General features: G+C 38.2%; 1 protein-coding gene across 3 annotated transcripts in view; it reads right to left on the reverse strand.

The window, feature by feature from the left end:
* The window catches only part of OXR1 (oxidation resistance 1), a 259,675-nt gene that overhangs the window by 222,938 nt on the left and 9,720 nt on the right, over nt 1–27,017 (reverse strand). The window lies entirely within an intron of this gene.

Genomic DNA, 27,017 nt, shown 5'->3' on the forward strand with positions numbered 1-27,017 from the left:
ATTTGTTGAATGACTAGCTTAGTAAATTAAGTAATTTTCCAGAAAGAAAATGTTAATTTCAACATGAAATTTCCTGATGTGGGTCTACTAAATATGAAGCTCAGGAAATGTTATTATTTCAACAAAAAGAAATTCCAATTTTTATATAAATATAAAAATATGAACATATTATAGAATAATAAAATAATTAGGTCAGGATGAACTGCCTAGTCCAACCCTCAGCTCAAAGTAGGTATAATTAGATCAGGTTACTCAGGAATATGTCCACCTGAGTCTTGAACATGTCCACAGCCTCTTTCAGAAACCAGTTCCAGTACTTCACCACTCTCACAGTAAAATATTTTCCTAATACCTAATCAGAATTTTCTGTGTTGCAACTTGAATCCACTGCCTCTTATCATATCACTGTAAACCTCTGAGAAAAATCTAGCTCCATTTCCTCTGTATCCTCCACTCAGGTACTCACTGACAGCACTAAGATGGTCTCTTGGCCATCTCTTCTCAGCCTGAGTTGATCCAGTTCTCTCAGCCTTGTGTCATATGCCCTTTGCTACAGCCCCTTTACCACCTTGTTTGGTCTCTGTAAAGACAACACCCTTCTTGTTCTGGGGAGCCCAAAACTGGACATGGTACTCCACAATCAGTCTCACAAATACCAAGTAGAGTGGAAGGATCTTTCCCTGACCTGCTGGCTACACTTTTGCCCATGAACCTGAAGGAAGAGGGTGACTTTCTTTGCTGTAAAGGCACAGTGCTGTCTCACATGCAAACTGCTGTTTGCTGGGCCCTTCAGATCCCTTTTTGCACCATTGCTTCCAAGGCACTTGGTCCCCAGCCATTGTTTTACACAGGGTTATTCCACCCCATGAGCAAGACCTTGCATGTGCTTCTGCTGAATTTCGTGAGGTTCCTGTCAGTTCATTTCTCTGGCCTGCCCAGGTCCCCCTGAATAGCACCACTGCTCTCCAGCAACTCCTTCCCCAGGCAAGTCAGTCATTGCTCAGGGTGCCTGTGCCCAGGAGAGGCCCCATGGGCTCTGCAGCCCCACACCATGACAGCAGTAGCCTCCTTCCATGTGCCCTCCGAGCCAAGGTCTCCAACATGCAAAGGACATTAGCAGCAGTTGCTGGCAAGGAGATACCCTGCGGGGTGTTGATACCATTCCTGCACACCCTCCACACCACCCCAGGCAAGTTTAAGCAGAGATGATTGTATTCTTGCTGTGCCATTGCCTATGACAAGGTTGATACTGCTGCTTCCTGTGAGCTTAGTCCTCCCACAGGAGGATTTGGCCATTCCCAGCAGCAGCCAGAAGCAGCTTCCAGCACAACTGGAAGCAGAGACTAAAAATGTTGCACAGGCTGGGAAGAGCAACTATGACAAGCAGCCCAGGCAGTGCTCTGGGTGCTCTACATGTTCTCAGCCCCACAAATCAAGTCCCTTTTGCAGCATTCCAGTCCTTCACTGCCTAAGGAGCAGCTAAGTACCAACTGGAAAAGTGCAGGCAGGCAGCAGCCCCTCCAGCTCGTAGCTTCTCCCACCATGTCCCTTCCCACAAGACTGCAGCGGCTCCTGACCTTGGCTCACTCCCCTTATGAATGTCAGTGCACACACCCCCTGCCCTCACAAAATGTAATATTGATGTTAATGAAACCTTTCTGCCCTACTCTCAAATGTTCAGTTTAAAGTAAAAATATATAGCTTACAAATTCAAACATTCTAGCCTAGTTTTGTTGATTTTTAAGTGTAAATGTGCTATAAAAATACAAATGTTTTGTTCATCAGGAAGAAGCTGTGATTACACGATCTTGACTGACAGGCAGATTTTTGTCTACAAACTCCTTCCTAAATTCGTAAGATGCTCAAGGGGACTGCACATCTCCATGTCAGATCATATAAAATGACACATGATAAAATGTCTTGCTACTTCCAGGCGAGGAAGTGATATTTTCACAGTACTATATTTCATTATGGGTTTGGGCAATGACATTTTTGTCTCAATTTAACAGCTGCTCTTAAAGCATTTTCTTTTCTGTTTTGTGTAGGGCTCTTTGGTTTCAGTGTGTCTCCTTAACTTGTACAGCTGCAAAGAGCTGAAAGGAACCTCCCTCTTCCTTTCCATGCCCTCTTGTTCCAGAATCACAGCCTTGCAGCTGGGCAAGCAGCACAAATACCATCAGCCTGAAGTACATTTTCCTTCCCATGCAATTATTCGCCCTGCCACTCAGTAACATCAGCCCCTCTACTTTGAGAGCATAACAAATGTATGCTTCAAGTTAGCTGTCTTGATTGGGAATTTCTAAAGGCTTTAACTAAGCCAAGTGTCCACTCCAATTGAAAATCAATGGATTTGGGGCATACACATTCCCTGCATGTCTAAGCTATGCCTACACTGTCAGATATGCAGCTCAGAGATGGAACATGGATGAGATTAAGGACTGCAACTCAACCTCTGCCCCAGTGCACACATTAAGTATCTTAAGCCATTCAGACAGCTGATTATACAGTGTGGAGCCTAAATGTGTACATGAGTCAGGCATTCTTTTTCTCTTAGAAATAGCAAGGTTTTCAGAATTTTCAGAAGTATTTAAGTTGTGACCTGGAAGCCCAGCTCCTGTATTTGAAAATGACACAGTCACTTATGATCACAAAAGCATTAGTGGAACTTGGACACTGAAAATTTAAACACTAGTTTATTCAATCAATTGATGATCGTCTCCATTTCCATTCAAAAGCACCATTCACAAGCATCTTAAATTAGTAGGTATGACTGCTTTTATGTTTATTAGAACTCTAACTGAATGCTTCTAGTGGTTTTTATCTCCTCTTGGATATAAAAAATAATTTTAGGGATGATATAAAAATGCAGTTTCTCAAAAACAGGACAACAGGTATAAAATTGATGAGTAGCTGAAGCAGCTTCCCTTGAAGGTGACTGGTGCAGAAATAGGCATTGGATACAGACTCAGAGAATCACAGATTAATTCAGGTTGGAAAACACCTTTAAGATCAAGTTCAACCATTAACCCAGCACTGCCACCAATCTCAGCAGAAACTTTGCTGGCATTATCACCTTCCATTCCCTCTAGGCGCAACTATATCCTTTTAGGAAATTAAAAAAAAATACTGATACAGTCAACAAATATATTAAATGAGACATTAATTTGGACTTTATATCTTTTTTGCCTTGCATAGAGTTTTTAGTTTTGCACAAAAATGTTTCCCATAGCATTTCACTGGCTTAGCAAGGGTAACTGCGTCAGCTGCTGCCTTTCAGCTGAACCTACTGTCTCTCCAATGGAAGGTTCTGTCCTCAGGAGAAAGTGGCATAACAGCCTGGAAGAACCATCCTTACTTTCTTGTAAACAGTTGCATTACACTGCTAAGAAAGGCTGGTTAAAGTAAGAAGAGTCATTTTGCACTGAAGCAGCTGCGACATATCATCTATCTGCCTGCAGATAAAGTTCTTCAACTTCCCAAGTGAAATTAGAAGCAATAGCGGTTTCTAAAATGATGTCTTAAAGATTTCATTAAAACTGGCACAAAAACTCAGAGAACACTTTCATTTGCACCAGATATACTTAAGCATAATTTACTGAGATTCACACTGACTGCTCAAACCCATGCAAATCTGAGCACAATTATCAAGAATAAAAATATTTTCTCTTAAGAAACAACTTTATTATAATGAAAAGTATGGCAAAAATGTTCATACAGAATTACAAAATAAGGTATTTGTCAATGACCTGTAGGAAGCAACAGAATGCAGTGACATCCAGTTTGCAGATGGGACCATACTAGGGGAGACCAGTTGATATGCTTAAAGGCACCCAGGGAGGCTTGGACAGGTTGTAGACACAAGCTGACAAGGACCTTATGAAATCCAGCATGGACGTACAAAGTCCTGTACTTAGGAAGGGAAAAACACTTGCAATGGCATAGGCTGGGCACTGCCTGGCTGGAAGGACTGCAGGTTGAGCATGAGTCAGCAGAGTGTCCTGGCACAGAGATGGTGAACAGCGTTCCAGACTTTATTAGCAGGAGCATGGCCAGCAGAGAGAGGGAAGGGATCACAGTGCTTCATTGAAAAATCGTCAAACTCTTCCTGAAATACTGCACTCAGTTCTGCACCCTGCCCTCGATGCAAGGACACTGATAAACTGGGGAGTTGAGTTGAGCGCTGACCATATTGCCCAGACAGGTTGTGCAGCATTGCCCATTCGAATTTCTCAAACCCCACCTAAATAAAGCTCTGAACAACCTGGACCGATCTCAAAGCTGACAATGCTCTGAGCAGGAGGATGGACTAGAGCCCTGAGGTCCCCTCCAACTTGAGTTATCCCATGATCCTATAAGTCTATGAATAAAGAAGTTAAAAAATGCAAGGGGATGTGAAATGATGGCTGAAGCTGGGATAATTAAAATATAATGCTGGTACAACAACAGGATAAAAGATTATTTTCTGCTGTAAGGAAAAACCAAGAAGATAACACTTTAAAATTTCTGTTCTGAAAGGTTACAAAAACAGTTACATTAAATTTCTGTCAGAAGAGGTAGATTCAGTATATTGATAGATGAGGACTAAGAGCAGGAAACAGGAACTACATACATCCAATTATAAACCTGACTTAGCTGAATTTAAAAATATTGAAATCCAGGAGGGAGCAATAAGCAGATGAGAAAAAAACTGAAAACTGAAACATTACTGTGCACAGTAAGCCTTGAAAATTAAGAGCAGAAGATAATATTGTCTGTAGGCAATGGGAAATACTGAATCACAAAACAACAACAGAAGCCAAAGATTTTGAGAATTTTTATCTTTGAAATAAATAGAACTATATGTAGAATTTTACCAGTTCAAAAGAAATAACCTAAAGAATGGAAAGTACATGACTTCAGTACTCATATCACTGGGGAAACCTGGAATATATAAGAAGTTTATTAGCAGCATCACTATTTCAAAGATCTTTTTGCAGAAGAAAACAAGTGAAGAAATAAAATATAAAAATTAGAAATAAGAGGGAGAACTCTAGTTCGGTACTCAGGCAACTAAAAATGAACATGGTCATGCTTACATAAGATACAGTATGAAGAAGTGACAATGAGAGCTAATGGGAATAAAATAATTTTTGCACTTCAGGAAATCTTTGATATACTGCCACATTAAAGAAAATATGTGCTAACTTTTGATGTAAGTGTCATGCTTGCATTAAAATGTAAAGAAAAAATCTGAGACCCGGCAGTCAGTTAATTCAGACTATCTCAGGAAAAAGACTGCTGAGAAACAAATCACCAGGCAAGTAAAGCATGAAGTTAACTAGAAATATTACTACTTCTGTCCTAGCTGCAAAGTAATCACTCAGTTGAAACAAAATTTCTCCATTTACCAAAATAAGTTACTGCTCTACTTCATTAATCATAGTAACTTTAAAAAAACCACAAAACAAAACAAAACAAACAAAAAAATCCCAACAAAACCAACACATTGCTAGTAATGTAAAAGAATCTAAGATTCTTAAATATTATTCAAACTTCACAAGTGTGTTGTGAAATGCCCATCTGACTTTTAACAAATATATTGCTCTAAATTCTTCATAATTACATTCCAAAGGCCTCTGTACTGACAGGCCCCTCCAAAAGATTGCAATACTACTTAAACACTTCCCTGTTATCAGCTAGATCACCCACTAGACCAAACTACATTTATGTAGCTAAACTGTACTTTCATATCTCTGAGGCCTTTTGAGGCCTACTGAATGCCATCAGAGATAAAAATATGTAATCTTGGTATTCAGTGTGTCTGAATGATACAGCACACCTTATTGAAATACCATACCTAATTAAAAGTTATTATGATTTAAAGTGATTTGCTGAAGCTTAGGAAAAAACCTTCTCATAAACTTCTCAACACTCTTTGAGATACCAAAAGTTAAAAAAAAACAAACCCTCAGAAGAAAAGGATAAGATCACCTACAGCAGAACACGTTTGGTACATAGGTCAGTGCTTTTCTCCTACCCTCTGACGTGAAAACACTGGCTTTCTCTTGTAGATGTCTGTCCTCTTCCATACTTGGGGAACTGCAGAAACTATTTTAATCTAATGGTCTGAACTACACAGAGAAAAGGAGCTGAGTGATACATGGATACATAGAAACAGAGAAAGCAAGAAAATGTCATCTGAATTTTTAAGTACTTTACACAGCACTGTAAAAAACTTAAGGCAGTGTGAGATGGTTTTACAGCAAGTAGCCCTTTGCAGCATAATAGCATACTCATGTAGGATCACAATATCTTCCCAAAAGCTGTGTTTCAGAAAACACAAGTTATGTCTAGTTAAGGGGGTCATACAGGATTAACCAGAAGAAATGTAATGGCCTGTGGATATATGGATTGATTACCTCTGGCCTTAAGTTCTAGGAAACTCTGCCTCAGATCACTTATTTCAGCTTTTTTAGTATATTGTGCGACTATTCCAAAATTAGAAGAAATAACTTCCCCAAACCTTTAAGAAACACAAACCACATTTATGGTCTATAGAGTTGAGCTTGATTTTTTTGTTTTGTTTTGTTTAATTACCCTAACTCTTGAAGGAAGTACACCTTACAATTCAAATAAACAATTAAAGGTTTAGTTTGGCAGCTCTTGGAGCTAACTAATTAGTGAATTCTTAAGCAAATAAATGATAAAGAAAAATAAAAGAGCTGAAATGTAGTTACTAATGTAAAGACTGATTTATCTGAAATGTAATTAAATACTTAATAGCAATTCTTATGCAGTGAAATAAGCCTGACTGCCACCTGTTGTTGAGATCAAAGGTCAGTTCAGTATCAAGAGTTTAATAAACAATTTATTTTACTAGTACAGATCATGAGGGCAGCCAACATTATGGCCATTCAGAAGTATTAACTCTTTATTTTCTCATTAATATGTTTTTTTCTGGTATCTGAAGGAAAAGAATTTTAGAGATATAGAAATTAACTTCATATATTTGATGATATTTCATCTGTCAGCAGACTTTTACAGCAACCACATAGTTGCTAAAGATCTAATACTATTGTCTGTTATGATTACATTTGCAATCCTGTTAATCTTCTTACACTTCTAGTTTCTTCTCTACAAATTAATTACATTATTATTACTGTATGCTTTTCATTTGAATCATACAGTTTCCATGACAGATGTTCTCCTCTTCCAAAATAAGGTTAAATATTTCTGGTTTTAAAACAACAACAGAGAATTATCAATTTGCCTCCTCATCCCAGTGACAGCTCGTGTGACCTCCACTGATAATTCTTCTCTCAACCCTTGTTTTTAAACCCTCATCTTTCATTCTTTAAAATAATCTCACAGTACCTCAAAATATACTTCATTTTCATGTTCCTTCTTTTGCTTCTTTTCCTTTCCTACATTTTAAAATACCATATATGTATCTTTCCGGTGTCATAACTAAGTGTAGCTTCTGCCACAAAATCCGCAAAGTATATTCAACGTGGTTGTGTAGCTGTGCTCTATCACTCATTCCCTTTTAGATCATCCACTTCTGCCTGTAGGCAATTCAAGACAAACCATAACTATTGCAATAGAAGAGAAAAAAATTCCTCTTGTGCTCTCTGCGATCACGCTGAAGAAACGTATTGATTTTTTAAATGAGACAGAAAAAAACAACCAACCATTTGCCCGGGGTATTTTGCCCTCCTTCACTTTCGCCGCAGCACACTCAGCTTCCTTTCCTATGGTTTCAGGATAAAGGGACATTCCTCTACCTGCCTTAGATCACCTTAAAATCTAAGTTCCTTGGAAACCTAAGATGGGAGGGGGGGGGGGAAGACTGCTAAAAATTGCTTGTACTTCTCTAGGCACAATTGCTTGACTATCAATAATTTATTATTAATTAAGCAGTGGATGTGCCTATGAACAGAGATCAGCATGCACACAGAGAAGGCTCAGAGAGAGTGGACAGGACTAATCAGGTTTTCATTATTTTTCTTTGTTTACAAAGATTTATAAAGCCTGATGAAGTTTTTACCATTCCTCCCTAGTTCCCAGGCTCAACTTCACTCACTTCTATCTCCCCTCTCAAGCAGCATAGGGAGATGAGGAATAGGGGTTGGGATCACCCCATAACACTTTGTCTCTGCTGCTCCTGCTCCAGCAGGGGGTTCCAGTCCTTCACGAACTGCTCCAACATGGATCCTTCCCATGGGCTGCATTTCTTCCAGAACTGCTTCAGCATGGGTCCTTTCCACGGGGTGCAGTCCTTCAGGAATGGACTGCTCCAGCATGAATCCCCTGCAGGGTCACAAGTCCTGCCAGAAGACCTTCTCCAGCATGGTCTCCTCTCCATGGTCTCTCTACGGGCTGCAGCCTCCTTCAGAACTCGGGCATCTGCTGTGGCATGGGCTCCTCCACTGGCTGCAGGGTCAGTATCTACTCCATCGTGGTTCCCCATGGGCTGAAGGAGGACAATTTGCTTCCCTCTTGTCTTCTCCACAGCCTGCAAGGAATCTCTGCTCTCATTTGGACCACCTCCGCCCTCCTCCTTCTTCACTGATTTTAGTGTCTGCAGAGTCATTCCTCTCCTTTTTTCCTCTCACTTCTCTTCCACAGCTGCCCCACAGCTTTGTTTACCCTGTCTTATAATTGTGATACGTGGGGCCCCACCACATCACAGGCAGGCTCAGCTTTGAGCAGCAGCGGATCCACCTTGGAACATCTGCAACTAGCTCTGTGAGCCACTGGGATGGCTCCTGATGTCTTCTCAGAGAAGTCACCCTGCAGCTTCCCCACTATCAAATCTTCACCGTGTAAACCCAGTCCTATTTCCGTCTGATTACAAGCCAATTTGAGATACTGTGAATCGGATTTCTACATATCATTTGCTAATGCTGCAGACAAAATATAACAGTTATATAATTTACAGCAGCAGAGGGAGGACTGCAGGGATTGTAAGTAATTCCACATAAATAAAGATGTAGAGATAAAACAATTCCTGGGACCAAAGCTGATGAATTGCTCTCTTTCCCGTACTCTTTTGCACTATTACCAAAGGTAGTGGTACTGTAAGCTAAGTTCAGTATATCACAAGCTTTGTATTTTTTAACAGATAAAAGCCATCTCTCCTAAGAGTAAAATAATGTCAGCTAAATGTGATCAATAGCAGGGAACAGAAAAATACAGACCTGAGTCTCTAGTCAGCCAAGACAAAGGTAGAAACCTTTGGAGGATGGAGAAATAGCGATGAGCTTTGGCTATAGTTATCCTGACCTAATTCAAAAGGGAGTAGAGTGAGTACAGCTTGGACAGATAAAGCCAAATATGTCAAACACATGAGTTTATTAGCTATCATCATAAAAAGAGGCATAACAGGGGGTGTTTTGTACCTGATGACAGATGCTAGAGACAACAACAGTAGCAGATTCATCCTAAGAATATATGGATTCTGTTTTTCAAATTTTGACTTTTAATCTAATGCTATGATAATGGCTTTTACTTTAACTACAGTGTCACTGATAATTATTTATATCTAAATTAAAGATGTTACTTAACTGTACAGAATGATGTAAAACAGTGATTTCAATATACCTATTTCTTATTAAAGAGGCACTCAAGCACTTTCACCTAATCTAGCCTGTGTTATTCAAAAGGAAGAAAATAAAAAGAGAATGACATTTATTCAATACAATGTGAAGTATATCTGTGCTTAGTCATTAGCTGGTTGATGACTGTATCTCAAGATATGATAGTGCAGATTTTCCTAACTGTATTAAAAAAGCTCTTCTCAGTTCACTTACTAAAAGTCTCCCCTAATCAGCTGTCAAGTCTATTTATTTATTACTGTGTTATCAACACCAAAATATTCCTTGCATTCATAATCACTGTGGTGATCCCACTGCCATTCATTTAATGACATTAATATCCTCTCTTTTAAAAGCCACAAATACAGAAATGACAATATACAATATTTACAGTACCTTACTTTCCTTTCAAAATTTATATATATCCAGTTTTACTGTTTTCTACTTCTGCTCATTTTCAAGAAGAAAGATGACTATACTGTGAAGTCCTCAGTTGGAATTGGATCCAAGACTACTGCTGCCTATGGACTGTGCCACTCTCAAATCAAAATTTTGGGCTAGATCTGTAGAGTTAGTGAATAGGTTTTTTAGATCAAAAGTTATATTTCCAGTTTGGTAAATAACTAAAGCATTCCAAATCTTGGCACTATGCATCTTTCACCCCACCAAGCACAACAGCAGCTAAGGTGGATTTGTCATAACAGAAAAGGCTCATACATGACTGCGGCCCCTAAAGGTGATTCTTCACTATTTTCTCCTCCCTATTCCTATTCTGAAGGATCCTGGCTGCAGCCAGTTCTAACTTTCCACTCCTAAAGATCCACAAACCAAGTCCTACTATTTTTCTTCCCAAGTAGAAGTTAAAAAATTAACTTTCACGGAAGACACCATTCTTAGAGGACACACTTTTATTTTACAAAGTCAGTAAAAACTAAAGAGAAAAAGAGAAGATTACCCCGAAACTCAAACCAGACAAAGAAATGCTTAGCTATGTTCAGGTTCCGTTTGGCAGAGAGCTGGAACAAAGGATCGATGGGTCACAAGGGTGTCAGAAATTTAGTGAATATAGAAAAGAGCTAAACAGTTGAAGAGACTACTTATTTTATAGTCTTTGCCCAAAGCAAAATATGATGCATTTAAGCCATTTCTAATACATATTGGCCTAACTGGAGACACACCATCTATAACACTGCTGATTCTTTTGAGAACACACGCAGGATCACTCTTGAGGAGAAAAGACAATGCAGAAAGAATCGTGTCTCGTCGATATCACCTGGGGAGTCTTTCTGCTGTGCCTTCTGCAACCGGACTTGTCTATCTCGCATTGGCCTTTTTAGCCATCAGCGCGCTTGCAGCAAGTGTGGGTAGAGCCCTTCCCAAATCTTCGTTTGTGAAGCCTAGCCATGATGAATACATATTGCCCTAACTATAACATGTTTTTAAAAACCTCAAAGGATTGAGATTGTACAACCTGCAATACAGTTTGCTATTCTAAACATTAGATATTTGTTCCTGAAAATAGTATTCTTTGACACAACTGCAGGTCATTATTTGTTATTTTCCCAGCAGACACAGAGAACAATTCTTGACCCTCATTCTCACAAATGCACTTCATACATTTGAGTGCTTTTTCTCCCATGTCTCCCCAATGTGTCTCTTTTTTAGGCCAAACATCAATCTAGAATTCATTTTTTTTCTAGAGATCATATTTTCTATATTTCTGATCTTTATGTTTTAAACCAGGGGTGCCCAAAACTGGAGATAGTATTCAATGCAGACTGAGTAAAATAGGGTTTATTATCTTGCATATGGCAACACTGGTTCTACATTCCAGTGTGCTATGTTCTTTCTTTCTTCCTCATCAGTCTACATCAGTAGCAAACATTCAGTTTGCTGCTCGTCTCTCAGGTTTTTCCCTAGTGTTCCTACACAGCTAATCATTCCCTGTCTCATATTTTGTGAATTCTGGCAACTCAGTTATATAACACACTTCTCACAAAGAATTTATTAATGTGTTCTGTGATTGCTTCAACCAGCTTTCTATATCTTTTAGTGTGAAAACCATTAAATTCATAGGAGTTAAGGTCTGATTAATAAATAAAAGAATGAAATACCTAGTCCATCAATTATCTGTGGGGTCAAAATATCTTTGACATTAAAGCCAGAGTAGGTAGCCTGAATGCAGCATGTTTTACCACCATCACTGTGCTCACTGTCATATAGTAGTACAGGAAATACTGCACTGCTGCTAACCTTTGCTGCCCTCAGGCCAAGAGCTGGTAAGAACATCCCAATTTAGAGAATAAGAGATTGAAATGATTTTCCCATCTCTTAACAGCTTCAGGTAAGTTCTGAAAATCATCTATATTGGAAGATGTTCTGTACATTTTTTTGACATCTCCTTTTGTCTCTTAACTCTTCCAGCCTTCTGTTTACTTCCTCTGCCGCCCTGCCCTCAGTCTCCTCTCCTCCAGGCTGAACAAACCAAGTGACCTCAGTTGCTCCTTATATGGCTTCCCCTCTTGATTCTTGACCATCCTCAAAACCTTCAAATCCTTCTTACGTTGTGGCACACAAAACAGCACACAGTACTCAAAGGGAGACTGCACCAGTGCAACATGGAGCAGGACTGTCACCTCCCCCAACTGTCCAGCCATGCACTGCACACTTCACTTCATTATTTTTGTGCATTCATCCCATTTTTTATATCCTAGACAGGGTCTGACTCAGAGTCACAAAAACAGTAACACACTTCCATGTGTCCTAGTGAAGCTTCTCATTTCTCTGACAGTTAACCAAGAAGGTTACAAAAAAACCTGTCTGCAGCTTAAAAAGATGGGAGAACAGAACTGCTAATGTTAAAGTTTGTGCTGCTTTTGGCTGGGATAATGTCAATTTTCTTCACAGCTGGTATGGGGTTGTGTTTTGGATTTGTGCAGAATACTGTGCTGATAATTCAGGGATGTTTTCATTATTGGTGAGCAGTGCTTACACGGTGTCAAGGCCTTTCTTGTTTCTCACCCTACCCCACCAGAGAGGAGGCACAAGGAGCTGGAAGGGGACACAGCTGGGACAGCTGACCCCAAATGACCAAAGGGATATCCCACATATGGCATCATGGTCAGCATGTAAAGCTGGGGGAAGAAGGGGGAATGGGAAGGGACATTCAGAATGATGGCATTTGTCTTCCCATATCTTCACTGTCACATATCATGGAGCCCTGCTTCGTGGGGATGGCTGAATACCTGCGTGCCCATGGGAAGTGGTGAATGAATGCCTTGTTTTGCTTTGCTTGCACATGTGGCTTTTATCTTAGCTATTAAACTGTCTATTTCAACCCATGAGTTTCTAGCTTTTACTCTTCCAGTTCTCTATCTCACCAGTGGAGCAGTGAGTGAGGGGCTGCATGGGGCTTGGTTGCTAACTGGAGTTAAACCACAACTGTGTGAATAACAAGGCAGAAAATATTTCAGAATAGAATAGTTCAGTTGGCAGGGGCCTGCAGTGATCATCTAGTCCAACTGCCTGACCAACGCAGGACTGACCAAAAGTTAAAGCATGTTACTAAGGGCATTGTCCAAATGCCTCTGAAACACTGACAGGTTTGGGGCATCAATCACCTCTCCAAGAAGCCTGCTCCAGTGTTTGACCACCCTCTCAGTTAAGAAATGTTTCCTAATGCTCAGTCTGAACCTCCCCTGGTGCAGCTTTGAACCATTCCCACATATCCTGTCACTGGATAACAGGGTGAAGAGCTCAGCATCTCCCTCTCCTCTTCCCTTCCTCAGGAAGCTGTGGAGCACAATGAGCAGTGCCCTTCAGCCTCCTTTTCTCCAAACTAGACAAGCCCCAAAGTCCTCAGCCATTCCTCACAGGACATGCCTTCCAGCCCCTTCACCAGATGTGTTGTCCTCCTCTGGGCACGTTCAAGGACCTTCACATCCTTCTTAAATGGTGAGGCCACACCAACACTGAATACAGTGGGATAATCCCTTTCTTTGCCCAGCTGGTCACACTGTATTTGATGGACCCCAGGATACACTTTGTCCACCACTTTGGACTTGTTAAATTTATGATTAGTAAGACAGCAGATTAGACACCATGAATTAAAGCTGAGTATTAAAATGATCCCTTTAAGTACAGAAGAACATCTTGCAGACCATATACACTGTTAGAATGAACAGCCTACAAGGCTACTCTTATCAAATAGTTTATTAATAAAAATAAGATATTTAATTTGACACTTGAAACTATGTTCCAAGAAAATTATGCATGGTTTCTAACTCCTCCCAGCAGAAGGTTAAATGTGGGAATTACGGATCTTAATATAAACACTTGCGCTTGTCTACTGCTTAAATGAGGGTTCCTCAATTCACCCATTACGGTATTCCTATTGCTGCAAGAGGTTTATAGCACCACAACAAAGACATTATAAAAGGTCTAATCAATGCAAAGATGTTGAAGGAAGTTTTGCTTTAATTTCAATAGTCCCCATAATTTGCTGAAATTAAAAAAGAGCAGGGAAGGAGCTCTGATGTAGTTATTTTACTAGCCAAAATCTGACAAGGAAATTGGTCCTTTTCCAAGACAAAATACAAGAGTTGGAGAGATGTCTTTTGGCAGCTACTGGTACAATACTTCACCAAATCTCTGCAGGGGAAAAAAAACTTTTTGCCAAGAGTAAAAGATTTATGGTCTGATTGAAAGGGAAACACAAACAAACAAATAAAATAAAAAACCAAACACCACAAAAAAAAATCCCCAGCTTATTTCAACCGTCTGGGAAGTTTTGTAGTATTTCTTGGATGGCCTCAGTGGAGGAAAAATGAAGGATCAGTCATGAGTAGGTTACTACTACAAGCATGCATAGTCCTTCCTGTATTACATGCCGTTATCTTGATGTCCAGTAGACTCTACCAAGGGTTCTCCACAACCAAAGATTTTCCTTTGGTATGCAAACAACCATATCTGAAGTTCAAAGCTGCATATCAGCATGTTGCCTGTAGGACAGGTAAAGAGAAACAAAACATGCAGTGGCACCTAACTGTGTAATCTGATGGAAGTGCAGTGATCTGCTGGAGATTCAGAAACTTTATTTTGTAAGGAAAGAGTAAAATCTCCAAGAAAGTACTAGGCAAATGTCTTTTTACTTATTAAATCGAACACATGGATTAGCAGAATACTTAACAGCCTACAGCTCACAGTCCTGAGTTACATCACCACCCGTGAGTACTGCACTTGCCCCATGTCACAAAAATCAACTGCCTTTTCCCCCCTCCCCTCTTTTTACTATTGTTATTCTATTGGAGTTTGGTTTTAGGGGGTCACTAGTGGACTTCAATTTAAAAGGAAAACAAAGTAGCAAAACTAGATTACTACATGCTTATCTTCGGTTTGGATCTCAAAATCTTCACTATGACAGAAAAGTACATTATCAAAATTATCAAAATATATTGAATTACAGCATATATCAAAATAGACTGAAATACACTGAAATATACTGAAATTCTTCTCTTTGGGAGAAGAAACCATAAACTTTAGATTTCACCTATTTTATTTAATGTTTTTCTTTGGAAAGCTCTTTCTTGCCTCAAATCCACTAAAAGCAATCATGTCTCTCAAAATACTTGGAATACATACACTGAGAAGCACCTTAATCCACTCTGTCAAGTCAGAACTTTTTTGTGGGAGACATTAGTCACAGGCTTGCATTTCCTGAAGTGCTGGGAGCTCATGAATCCCAATTAGCACAACAGCTCAGATGTCAGCCCCTCTGGCTTCCAGATATGCCAAACATAGATGATTGTTCTGCAGGGTTTTGGAGAGGAGTGCTTGGATATTAGCTAACTGTAATGAAGACTAGGTCTCTGGCTGCCAAACAAGCTCCAAACATATGATCTGTAACTTCTTTTTTCTAGGACATTTTTTAGGGAGAGAGTATCACAAGAGGTAAAACTCTCATATTTATTGGCTCCTGCATATCCCCAGGACTCTAAATGATGGCTACTAGAACAACTGAAAATAATTCTTGTGAAGGATAACGTAGGTATTACAGGATTTTGCAAACAGAATAAGCATTTTGGGTAATATGGGAAACTGATTACAACTGGTTAGGAATACAGGTCAAGCTAACACATTTGGGGTATAATCTCCTGGAGTGCGTCATGTTCACCTGGTGAAACAGCTTCAAAGGACTACGTTGCAAAAACCCCACGCTGGCAGCTTAGCCCAGGAAATCCCATTTGTAGAGATGCCATAGTCTTTAGCAAGCCAGAATACCAGGCAATGTGCAGGCAGGCTCCAAATCCTGGCACACCTAATCTAAAAGCTGAGAGTATTACTCAGTGTGCACAAGTGACTGTTCATTCATCTCTTTCTTGGCACGTTATTCTAAATCAGAATTTATTAGACCTGTTTAAGAATCTTTAGAAAGCATCCCTTTTTCCAGGTTCTAGATACTGGAATCTTCTCTTTGGACAACAGTACGCATGTCCGTATCACTACCCTGTAAGAGCCTGCAACTTCAATGAAGTTGGACTTAACTACAGGTTTTATGAGAAAGACACAGGCAATAAATAGGCCTTCCTGCTTGCCTCTGCACCCTAAGGAATTAAATATGTCTGTTGTATAGTAGAATCTGAAAGATTTAGAAACAGCCCATTAGATGGAAAGAGGGAAAAGCCTAGTGTAGTTTTGTTGTAACAAAAACATAGCACATCAATACTAGAGATCAGGAAATTATTATTGTAGGATAACTGAAATGACCCTGCCTTTTTTATTTCACCCTCATGATCCATCCTTCCTCTGTTGAGAGAGACAATGTCATAGTGGTGTCCTTTTTGTAAGAAAAAAAAAATTAAAAACAGCATTTGAAAACTAAAGAATGCAACAACAGCTGAGGAATTTGCAAAATCTTTATAATCACAATAATACAATTTGTGTCACAAACTTTTCAAGATACAAGTCAAACCAAAAGTTAAATGTAAAATAAATTAAAATAAAGCATCAGACAACTACAACAGAAGCAAACTGGCCTTTAGAAATACCTTGAAATTCCAAATGCCTCCAGAACTGATAAAACTACTGCTGCAATTACCTAAATACATGAAAAGAATATTCCTATAAGAAGATAAATGCAGCATTATTGGGTTTATTTTGCCTTAGAGAAGAAATCAAAGTCTGATCAATGAGAAGTCTTGATCAGCCTTATGTATGAGCAGCTTGGAGCAACAATACACAAGTCAGATGTTGAAATACATTTTTGAAGCCTTGGGAAAAAATAAAAATAAAAAATAAAATCAGCAATCTCTGCAGAGAAGACTAAACAAACATTTTTCCTCCATTTGTCCTAACTTGCATCTTCTACTTGTTAACAAAATTAATTTTGTTAGTTGGTTACTTTGTACAAAACAATAAAGTGCAACACTCTTCCTTTTTTTAATATTTTTTTTTATTATTATTATTTATTTCACCAGGTAAGGATAAGCAATGAAACTGAGGATCAATTTATTCTTAAGATCTTTCATATAGGTCTGCTGGGAGGCACAGTCAGTAACTCAGAAATGAAGTCAGGAAGGATGTCATTGCCCTTGGGTAGCCAACATTCATCACAGCAGGCAGCCTTTATTGTCCACTGTGCTATAATAGTTTCTCAGTAGGGAAGACAGCATGTAGTAGCATGATGACGTGCAAGATAATGCCTAAAAACACAAAACTGTTTGAGAGAGTCAGTTAGGAGTGACTGTTTACAATGGCAGTGGAAGGGAAGAAAGGCAGAACGACCTGGTTCTCTTTTTACTTGTGAACACTAGTAAACATTTTTCAGTCTCTATGTTTAGGGAACCAAAATAAATATCTTTCCATTATGTGGTTTTTATTTGGTCATTACTTACTTACCTTTCTTCTGCAGTTCTCTCCTTAACTCTGCCATTTATGATATCTTGTTTTCCCAAAACAGAAACTGAATATAACCAGGAAACACTTTAATACTGCAAACTGTTTTCCTAGTTCCCTATATGATAGGCAAATCAATCATTGTTGTCATTGAATTTCTATTTTACTTACTTAAAATGGCTGGAGAAGCTGAACTAAAGTCACAGAACCATAATATGGTTTGGGTTGGAAAGGACTTTAAAGTCCATCTAGTTCCAATCTCCCAGCCATGGGCAGGGACACTTTCTACTAGACCAGGTTGCTGTTGGCATTCTACCACGCCAAGTAATGACAGATTCAGTGAAGGACTAAAACACCTGAAGGTGAGATCCAAAATACCTTCTCTGATGCCTTCACATCCAGAAGTCCAAGTCAGCTTTTCCAGTGATGCAAGGCTACACTGATGTCAGGGGTGTGAAACACATGAAGCACAGACAGCAAGTGAGAGACAGATGCTTCAGTCTCCTATAGAGCTACTAATTATGCTTTAGAAAATATCTGCCCACTAATTGCAAGAAGCAATATGCCAGGACATGATGTGCTGCACGCCACCTTCACAGTGGTGAAATGCTCTCCAATATCAGGGCCTAGTCTTTTTCTTTGAGAAGATGCAGGAGTCCATTAAGTGTAAAGAAATACAGCAGCTCCTGCAAGACTTTGGGAGACTTCACCAATCAATGAATATAAAATCAATTAAAAGCTCTTCAGAGAAAGATGTTACCTAGCCATCTGCTCTTCGGTCAGCCTCAGGTATACTTTTGATTTAAAAAAAGAAGCAAGAGTAATTGCATTACTTCTCTATTAGTAGTGGAAATTGGCTGCAGCTAGCACTTCTGAATAATGCACACTGTCATCGCTACTTATTTCTGGATTTGACCTTTTTAATTCAGGAAGTAAAAAGGTCATGTAAAAGGAAAATGAGCTGTTACAGAGAAATAGTTACATCCATAGTCCCCATTAAATTCTCACTCTGCAGCTAGGATACGTGGATCAAGTGCTGATATCCTGAATGGACATACAATATGAAAAGCCCGCCCAGGCACCCAACTTGCCACATAAAATGCAACAGGAATACAATCACCACACTGTTGAAAAGAAGAACTGTTGACACAAGAACAGAAAAGACTGACAGTAGGTTTACGAAAATGCAAAAAGATGTAGTCTATGAAATCTGGTCCTATTTTCTTGATAAATTCACAACAGTATTACCCAACCTGACACCTCTCTGGTCGGCTTAATCTCAAAAAGAAAAAGATGTGCAAGCAAACTTCCAAGGATGAGAGGTCTCTGATATTCCCACTAGTAAATAATGTTCGGTGCTTTCTGTGTGAGAAACGGAAGATACAAGCCCCTGGGTTTAAAAAATATTACTGCTGTGGATTGTAAAAATATTAATCATTTTAATTCTTTTCAAGTACCTTATTAGAAAACAAACCTACATGATGCTGCTTCAGTCTTGCAGATGTTTTGCTTTCATGCAATTATACTATAGTCATACTGCCTCTCAAGACAGTTTCTACTGAGAAACCCAATTAACATTTAGCACTTTAAAGAGATAGAATTTAAGAGCTTGGTGCTCATCTTTTCTTAGCCAGCTACCTGACGAACATAATTTATTTTGCATAATAAAAACAAGAATAGAAAAATAATAGACAAGAGGCCCAGCAGGAAATCTTAAATACAGCTTGTTATTAATCAATTTATTTGACGTGGTGGTTTCTAAGCAGCACAAGTATCTGTGTACTGTGTGCCCATAAAAATAATGGGAGTGAAAAACTGGATGCTCTAATTCTTAAAGGATGCTGATCACTGAGGATTAAAAGCATTGCATAAGAACATGAAAACAGTACCAGTTCCTCAGCTACAGGATAATGCAGTTAGTTGAAAAATCTGTGGCAGAAAGATCTGGCTTCCATTTTTATTTGTGCAATTTAGGTAATGGGGGAAATGTATTACGCTTTTCTAAAGCTATAGTGATGAAGCACATCCACAATGAACAAGGTCAACAACTATATCTGTTTACAAACAGTCAGATTACGAATCTGCCAACTTGCAATCCTGAAAGCTCCTTACTAGGTCAGATTAACATGGAGTTTCTGTTTATCATCCTGACATAGCTAAAGAACCTCATGCCCAAAGAATACAAATGGCTCCCTGTTTTCGACACTAAACTTCTTTAGGAGCTGCCTGCCTATTTCCTGAATTTACAGTAGAATGTGTACAATATTGCCAAACAAACTATATAGGAATCACAACTTGTCTATCCAGGTGTATCAACTGCAGTCTCATCTGCTGGCAAAATGCATTTCCAAAGGTTGAAAAAATAGTTATTGTATTTTATCAGTAACTTAGACCTTCAGTGCATGTCCTCATGCAAACCAGAATTAAAAACCCTTTGGCCAGCAATGAATGAACAGAACCCCCATGTTTAAAGCTTAAATTTAGTGGGGCACATACCCCACTTATGGGGGTTTATGGTGGTTTTCATTTTAAGTGGCTCAGGACTAAGTATATGTAACAAATTACAGTGAGACAAGCAGATTGCCTGGATTGCCCTGTCTGTCACCCTACCACAGGGTATTAAAATGGGCCTGTCCTTTTGGGAAGCAGAATTACTGTTTGGAAGCATATTTGCTTCCATCAGGAATCCCATTTTGCAGTGAATGCTGGTTTTCACAGCTCTAAATATGGTTTATAGAACTGACATGTTTCATTTCACTAAGATTAAATTAAGGGGGCAGAAGATGATAGAAATGAACACTCAGTATTATACGTAAACAGAACTTGAGAAAAATGTTAGTCTACATATTTTGGCTTTTAATAAACTAAATATTAATTACTAGATGCCCATAGTCTTCTCCTGGGTTAGAGTATATAAACTAGCATTGTTCAAGTCATGCTGGTTTATGAAAACACACACACAGGAGAGAAAATAGAAATACTGGTACATATGTTTAGGAAGATTATCTAAGGGTGAACAAAGTGGCCCAGATGGCAAGTGATGGTACCTGCATGCAATCTGCAACCATGGTGGCAGAAGCACGCTCTGCATCGACACCATCTCCCAGAGGCCCCTGCTAGCAGCCATCCCTGCCAGAAATTACAGTTTCCCAGCAGGGGGTGGGCAAACTACTGGAAAACTCGAAGATTGTACAGCAGGAGTACACTGTATCATCTCCCATGAGACTGAGGAAAGAGGGCAAGTCACTCACCAAGTCTACTGGGTATCAGATTTTCTCTGTCATTAGGTTATTATTATAACTATTGTATTTTTATTCACTGCTATATGCCTGTGACTTCACTATTGTATTTTGCAGTATCCAAATGCAGGTAAAGGCTAGAAAAGATAATTCTTTCTGCAAAAACCTTTTCTTTTTTTTTCCTAAATAGTTCACAAAGGAAAATAAAATCTAAAATGAAAAATTGCAACTCATGAAACTGTATCCAAGATGCTGCTGAGCAACTTCTCTTTTTGCTTATCTCAGTCCTCCATTTTTCCTTAGTTTTCTTCTCCATATGAAAGGACACTGATGGGCTTTTTTGTTTGTTTGTTTGTTAATTAGAAAGAAGATCTCAAGACTAATCTAGCAAAAGCAGAGGAAACTGTTCCCTCCAAAAATACTTCACACTGATCCTCTGTTATATGACAGGAATTTTAAATACTGTAAAAAATTGCTCACAAAAGGCTGACTAAATTATCAACTTTCAGTTGCATATGGAAGAGTGACATAATACTTCATCTGACAGTTAAACCTCAATTTAAAAAAAAACAAAACCTTCTTATTTAAATGAAACTATAATTTGCAAGTAGTATGTGCAATAGCACCTGAAGAATTAGCAAGAAATATAGGTCAAGTAATCTTATTTTAAACTTCATGAAAGAAAAAAAAGTTAAGAAAATAGAAGAATGCACATAAAAATAAACGTTTGAAAGAGAGCCAAAGTCACAGATATGCTCAAGACATACCAAATAGGATATGAAACATTCTGAAACTCTATGTACATACCTAAATATACTAAAAATCATTTTCAAAGGAGTCAATCTTTCTTTAACATACTACTGGTCAACTCAGTCCCACTCCAAAGCAAACAACTTCAAAACAAGCTGTACCAGAATAACAGTTTGGATTAATACCTTCTCCAGATGGAGTTTTCAACTTAATGAGTAACAAGTAGCATGAAGTCTTGCAGCCAAAATTATACCCACTCAATTCTGAACAGAAGAAGCAGCAGAGAGACGAACAGAACACTTTAGGTTGCACTAACCACCCTAAATGCACACTCCTTCTAAAACAGTCTTTATCCCAAGCACTTGGAAGGGCATTGTATGAAGAATGACTCCATCAGATTGTTCACTAAAATATGGACCACAGAACTTCGAAGGAAATGTGGTATGACAAGGCCAGAGCTGGATAAAAAAACCCTATCGATCTTCCTAACAAAAGCTTGTAAAATGAGTTTGGTGCTTACCCTATACATAGAAATTTGCTTCACTCAAAGAGAAAAAGCAAACTGATTCCACAGCAGGTAGCTTCTTGACTCATAAAACTGACGTCAGAAAGTCACTCTCAAGAAGAAATTAAAATATAAAGCCAATTGAAACTCACCACTTCAGTAATGAAAGAGCACACAGGTTTACTTTGTCAAATGAGAGATATTGTAGAAAATATATGAATCACACTGACAAGGAAGTAATTGCGTAAGAATTACAGCACTTTCAAAAGTAGGAGGAATAAGATTCACATTTAGGCACTCAGAAAATTTAACAACATAACTAGAGAAATTCAAAAGTAGGCTATATCAATTCCAAAAGGATCAATGTAAAATGCCTCACTGGAAAAATGCTCAGCTTCTTAGCATGCTTCCAACATCTACCAATATTGTGGCCCAACACCCAAGAATGACTCTTCGTTTTTAATTTTCCTATAACATGTACACAAACAAAAAAGAAGATAAAGGGATAGAACTGAGTTGCCCATACTGACACAAAACACGAAAACAAAAATTGCCATTTGCAAGCTTAACCTGAAAAATACAGACACAGTATTTGTGAGGGCTGATTTTAAGAAAATAAGGTAATATGCCAAGTAGTTACTTGTCATCTGTTGAAAGACAGACATCTTTATAGGAACAGCTAAGCCGTAAGAGCTGTAACCGCAAAAAAGTATCAGCACAGAATCTCTACAGTGCTTTGACCTTAGCAACAGAGTAGCCAACAATATAAACCTTTTATTGTGATATTTCTTTTGTTTTCTGGCCAATTATATTTATGGGCATAAGACAGGAGCCAAAAGCACTGCACATACTCTTAAGTCATTCTTTCTCCTTTTATCACTAGGCATGCTACCATGCCTAGAGTTTTCCTATTTTGAAGATTTTATGCCATGACTCTTAAAATTCTCTTGAAGCCCTATTTTCTATCTGGTGAAGTTGTAGTTCCACTAAAAATTCAAAAAAGAATCATTCTAATTATTTTTATTTTTCAGAAAAAACTTGAAACTATGGACTGTTGCTATTGCTTCCTGAACCTCACTATACTTTATCAATATTATTTTTTTGAGAACCAATCCTTAAAAACTGCTTGTAACTGAAAACAGTATGGAAACAGGGAAGGGACTGAAATAAATTTTTATGGATTCAGAGGCATTTGTGCTATAAAGTGCAAGAAGTGCTGAATGACAGCAAATGGTAATTGAAAAGACAGATCTCAGAGAGAGAAACCTCATGGGAAAACATCATGAAAATGGCAAGTACTTCAATTTTAAGATGGATTTGCAATCGTCTATTTGTGAGTGTTGATAATACCTTAAAATCAATACGAAAGAAGTGAACCATATGGTGCCTGTATTCAATTCTCCATTTGCAGAGTTTTAAGGTTTGTAAGTGCTCACACGGGACATTTCAACTACAACATAGAAGAAGAAAATTGGACCTAATTATGGCTTTGTTAATAAAGTCAAATATACAGTTAATCTTTTCCCAATTAAAACTTAGAATCAGTTTTAACATTTTTCCTCACTTTCTTCCTAAGAAACATGTATTTAGTTGCTTCTTAATGTTCTAGCTTTTTTTTTTTGCAAGTCATTAATAATATGAAAACCATCAAAAAGATTAACTAATTCCTTCTTTTTTATTATTAGATTCAACTCTATACACAATGATATCAATAATAAAAGTGTTGCTTGCTCAAGTGCTACTAAAATGACATTGGACATTCAGTCCACTGTTTAGAAGTCTAATTTTTAGGATCACAAGAGTAGAATTGAAATCAGGATTTAACAAAGACATCACATATTTCCCACAGAACTTTCTGACAGATCACTGAATGAATGACAGAAACCTGACTGCTTTAGGAGGCTGTTCTCAGCAGCTTAAAACAGGAGGTGACCAGTATGGGAACTCCCTAGATCTCATTAGCTGAGGAGGAAAGGAGTTACATCTTGCAGTTCCAGGTGGAAGCCCAAAGGAGAGCCTACACGTGCGTCATCCTCAAGCTTAGCACTGTTCTTTTTTTAGCCAAAAGGGGCTTATCTTATTACCCTTCTTAGCTGTCATCCCCACATAGAACCAGAGAATAGCATCATCCCAAAAAGTACAGGCAGCACACAGGAAACAGGCAATTCAGACACTTTTGTGCCTTTCAAACGCCTAACTGGACTCTACTGTTAGTTCATCTTTGTGCATCTTGTTAATGTAAAATCATACCGCTTCCCTTCCCTTAATTCAGGTAAAACTGATACACTGCAATAATTAAGCCCATGTCTATGAGTTTTAAAAACTCATAGGGCTTTGTTGAACTACAGTGAAAGTCACTTTTTCTGCCTGGCAGGATGCACATGGTAGTTTTTCACCAGCATCTGATGAATAATTAAAGCTTTCTATATTTTTGCATAAATAGTTTCCTCTATTCTGTTTCAGGTATCACACCACAATTATTACAAGCAGTTTTCACATAATTTCAGTCTGTCTGCATTAGGCACTTTTTCCAGCCATATTCAACTGTGGCATCTGCAAGGCAATTCAGGGCATAAGAGGAGCAAGACTGACAGAGTACATTCTTACCAAAATTACTTCACCACTATCCCAACGGAATATACAAGGGCACAAATTACCTTTTGCTCACTGCAAATGCAGGCATATAATGGAGATGCTTGAGAACAACAGAGCCCTCTGACAGAAAACAAACACTACCACATAATTGAAATAAAATTTCAACACTTGTCAGAGGTTATTTATCTAATGTTGGTGCAGGCTTACAAATTCTCCATTCATGTAGAAAATTCACTACCACTACTACAGCCTCATAAGTAAGAGATGAATCTGCATGCACCAATAGAATGACAACAGCTTCTGAATCACAGACAAAAATCTGGCCCATGCACACAATACTAAATTTATACTTCATATAACAAATATAGGGATGTGAAAAAATGAACACTCTTAAAAGATAATCAGAAATTCAACAATAAAAGATTCTACTGTCTACTCATTATTCTTTATTCAAGTCACCAGTATATAAGCCAATATCAACCAAAAGATTTGAACTGTGAACTGCAATGTTTCAAGGTCATTCTTTTCCAAACATAAACAGGATTTTAACAGGAATTAAATTAATTGGAAGAGAATGAAGGAGGTTTTTTACTCTGTTCCTGTAATCTGTTTGTTTTGCTAGCAAACACAGTAGAGCTACTGCTGTTCTGTACAATCTTATTGCATTTAGGTAATAAATTCACAGTAAAAACTTCTAACATTAGCATCTGTTGGTAGGAAAGACCAGAACTAAAATTTCCAAACATAGATAACATGCAAGGAGGAAAAAAAATACTAGCTTAGGCATGAATTTCAATGTAGCAGTACTCTGGAAGAGACTTAGCCACAGTTTCTGTAATCTCCTGTCTCAAGGTCTATTAGTTAATACCTTAATTTAATTAAGTTGAAATTAAATGTTGTTCTTGTAGCTCACCTTTAACCAACCATACTCAAGTCATGCTTTATGTGACAGTACACAGAGTATAAGAATTTTTAAAGCATTCTCCTAGTGGTCTTACAAATTACCCTTTCGCATTAGCCTTTTTTTTTTAAAAAAAGGCCATTAGTGTAGCCTTTTAGCATCACTAAAACTATATCCATAATGACTAAAGATTAAAAAAAACCAAACTATACAGAGGCAGGCTAGATGATTTTAGGTTGGCTGGGGAGAAGTTTTTGATCCAAATGGCCACATCAGATTCTGTGTTGGGATTGATAATCAGAAGTCATGTACTCTTACAAATACATTAACTTATTATTACATTGTATAAATGCATGCGCTCATTTGCGCAGTCAAACTTTATCTTCATACAAATTGCTGATATATTTTATGGATCAATACAAGTATGTTTTCTTCAACATCAAGAGCCTAGTTGAGACAATATCAAAACAAGCAACACAGAAGATAACAGTTTTAAAGAAAGAACAGAAACTTTTTCTAAATGTCAAAAGCTAAGGAATAATCAATACAATATGACAGTTATCTTGTCTTAGGTATAATTATTTACCAGGCAAATGAAGATTTTCCTGTGTTCCTCCTAACTTACTCTTGCACAGATCAATAGATGTACGTTTGGAGAAAACAGAGGGTTATAGTTCAAAGTCCTTCAGGAATAATGTTGCATTTCTCAGCCATGATCAAGAAGTAGATGATTAGTTTGTTTTTTTGGAAAAAAAATTATTATTTTATCTTGCTTTACCTGCAGGGAGGTATGGTTAACAATACACCAAGAACAGAGTGCAAGATGTAATAAGATTGTCATTCAAGTTGGTCAGTTACATGTGCCTTAAGCATAACACCTTTGCAGGCTTCAGGTGTCCTGCAGCTCTGGGTTGGTCATAATCATTAATTCATCACAATTCAATTTTTATTAAATGGAATAGGAATCTTCCTAAACAAAGACACATGACAAAACACCAGTGGTTTAAAATTGCAACAGTCCAGAACTCCAAACAAACTTGAGTAACTTAATCCTGGCATGGAAACTGAATGCTTGATGCACTGAAATTTGCATGGTGCCACTGTGCAAGCACTGTGGTATAAAATGTCAGGTACAAGCATATGAAAAACTGCAAGTTGTTTCACACCATCTCAGTCTGTATTTCTGTAGATTGGCACAATTTATATTCATTTATCCATCAAGAAGTCATTATCATCACTTTTTTTAGATTGTTCCTTAAATCTTTCTACTAAACATCATAGAATGGTTTGGGTTTGAAGGGACCCTAGAGATCATTTAGTTCCAACCCCCACGTCAAGAGCAGGGACACCTTCCACTAGAGCAGGTTGAACAAAACCCCATTCAGTCTGGCCTTGAACACAAGGCATCTACAACTTTTCTAGGCAATCTGTGTCACTGTTTCAGCACCCACTTAACATGAAATGACTTAACTCAGATGTATTAAAGTACATTGGTGACTGCTTTTTACCTCACATGGGTATAGTTCTGGCTCCTTTTGGCAAACATGAATTAATGCACC

Source organism: Myiozetetes cayanensis, unplaced genomic scaffold (assembly GCF_022539395.1).
Source record: "Myiozetetes cayanensis isolate MyiCay16 unplaced genomic scaffold, myiCay2020 scf1, whole genome shotgun sequence".
NCBI lineage: Eukaryota > Metazoa > Chordata > Aves > Passeriformes > Tyrannidae > Myiozetetes > Myiozetetes cayanensis.